The sequence below is a fragment of the Citrus sinensis genome, chromosome 4 (genome assembly GCF_022201045.2).
Source record: "Citrus sinensis cultivar Valencia sweet orange chromosome 4, DVS_A1.0, whole genome shotgun sequence".
In the NCBI taxonomy this organism is placed as follows: domain Eukaryota; kingdom Viridiplantae; phylum Streptophyta; class Magnoliopsida; order Sapindales; family Rutaceae; genus Citrus; species Citrus sinensis.
The window spans coordinates 8,310,546-8,313,120 of NC_068559.1; the positions used below are offsets into that span (position 1 = coordinate 8,310,546).

Genomic DNA, 2,575 nt, shown 5'->3' on the forward strand with positions numbered 1-2,575 from the left:
TACCCATGATGTGGACACTTCAAGAGTAGCCCATTGAATCGCTCCCATGTTTCGAAAAATTGTTCGTCCCCTCTCTGGGTAAACTCCGAGATTTCCCTGCGAATAGCATTGGTCTTATGCACTGGGAAATATTTATTCAAAAATTTAGTTACCATTTGTTCCCATGATGAAATGCTATTAGCAGGTAATGTATTAAGCCATGAGCGAGCTCTATCCTTTAAAGAGAATGGGAATAGTCTAAGTTTAACATCATCGTCTGAAAAATTCTCGTATTTAAAAGTTTGACAAATAGTATGAAAATCATTCAGATGATTATATGGATCCTCATTTTCTAGGCCATAGAATGTTGGGAGACAATTTAGCACACTAGGGTTTAATTCAAAACTCCTAGCAGCTACATTTGGGTATCTTATGCATGATGTGCTCAAATTAGCTAAAGGACTGAAATAATCCTTAAATGGCCTCTCTTGTGGTGCTTGTAAATCCATTCCAAATTTATTTTTAATGTGCTTTTGTGTGTGAAGTGTTTTTTCTAGTTCAAGGTCTATAGGTTCAAGATTAGGAAATAATGACCTACGACCATGCATGCAAAACAAATAAAATAAAAATAAAGATGGGAACAAAATAAATAAAAATAAAGAAGAGGGAGAAATTACGATACTAACCTTATTGCGCTATTAAAACCTTTCTATAAAAATACACAAAAGCAAATACGTGAAATAAATTAACTAAAAAAAAATTAATAAGATAAACAAAAAAAAATTACAAAGAAAAATAAATTGAAAATTAAATTACAGAATTTTAAAGAAGAGAAAAAGAAAAGAAATACTAACCTTTAAATATAAATTCACTTTTTTTTCTTTTTTTTTAAATAAAAAAAATACAAGAAAACAATTAAATGGAAATATTCACAAAAATTAATTCTATGAATTAAAATTACTTACCTCCCCGGCAACGGCGCCAAAAACTTGTTGTGCAAATTTTAATGTACTCGCAAGCGCACGAATCTATTGTAGTATAGATCAATGGTGTTGAGTGTCGATCCCACGAGGAGGTGGATTTTAATTATATATAGAATTAATTTTATAAATGGGTGGTTGGAATTGTGGTGGAAGTGATTTAAATTATCCTAAAATTGGAATTGAAATGGCGATAATAAATTCTAAAATTAGAATTGCAATGGCGAGAATAAATTGAAGCGAAATCTATTGAAATGACGTACTTGGGTATCTGGGTCCGTATCAACATGCATCATGGGCTAAATAATCCGTATTAATGCCAATTAAATCATGAGGGGGGAATCCACACCTCATGAACCACGTTCTAATCAATATGGTGCTAAGGGCTTATTGTGCCAAATAATAATAACCTTGTACTAGAGGGCCGGTGAAACCAAGGCGGTACTAGACAAGAATATTATTATTTGTCGACGAGAAGTCAAAAGATCCACAAAATCTAGAGGGGAAGAGAAAATAAATTTACCAAATTAAGCCCATGACACATGTTGAAACTTCACCTTCAACCCAAGCTTGAAAGAAAATTAGCCACTCATAATTGAACTAGGGGCAAAATGAGAATTTATTAAAATACAAAGAAAATACAAGATGGAGAAGGAATTACAGAAAATAGAGTCCAAAAATGGATTCAGAGATATCAAATTAGAGGGGGGAGGCCCCCTTTTTATAGATACATGGAGTAAATCATGGCCATAAGATTAAAAACAGTTTGGACGCTCAGGATTGTGCCACGTCATCAGTCAACAGCCACGGTTTGACCACGCGGATGAACAGTAACGCGGTTTGACTCGGATGAATAGTAACGCGGTTTGGTTGAAAATAATCCTGTGTGATGCATGTACCGTACGCGAGATTTTTCATCCACAGATATGCTGCCACGTCACCATCAACAGTACATAAGAATTTTAGCCCAACAGGATCGTGACACCTCATCAGTCAATGCCACATCATCGGTCAATGCCACATCATCGATCCGTCTATGTGAACAGTGTTGTGAACAGTAACATAGATAGTACCGTACACGTGAATAGTACCGTACATATGAATAGTGCCATTTTTCCTTTTGTGCTCCTCCTAAGGTTTTCGACCGTCCTGAGTTCAAAACTGATGTCCGTTTTGCCGTCTGATCTCTCCTTTATTGTGAAATGACTATAATGCCCCTAAAATACATAAAATACTTAATTAAAATAAAACACATGTAATTAAATCACAAGAAGGTTAAATACATAAAAGTAAGGGTTGTTAGTAAGACTTGAAATGTAAAATGACGGTTTTCTCCTTTATAAATATGCATTTTCTAACACTCAACAGCATGTTAAGCATTTTTTCTGATATGGTTGAACGATTCCTTGAAGTCTTTATGGATGACTTTTCTGTCTTTGATGATTCGTTTGATCAATGTTTACATCATCTAACACTAGTTCTGCAGAGATGTATCTAGAAGAACTTGGTCTTAAATTGGGAGAAATGTCATTTTATGGTAAAACAAGATATTGTTCTCGGTCATATCATTTCGAGCAAAGGTGTTGAGGTTGACAAAGCCAAGGTGGATCTCATTT

General features: G+C 34.5%; 1 non-coding gene across 1 annotated transcript; it reads left to right on the forward strand.

Moving 5' to 3' along the window:
- Positions 1-104, forward strand: LOC127901991 (small nucleolar RNA R71). The gene has a single exon (XR_008054396.1). It is a non-coding gene; the product is annotated as a small nucleolar RNA R71 (small nucleolar RNA).
- Positions 105-2,575: the final 2,471 nt, after the last annotated feature.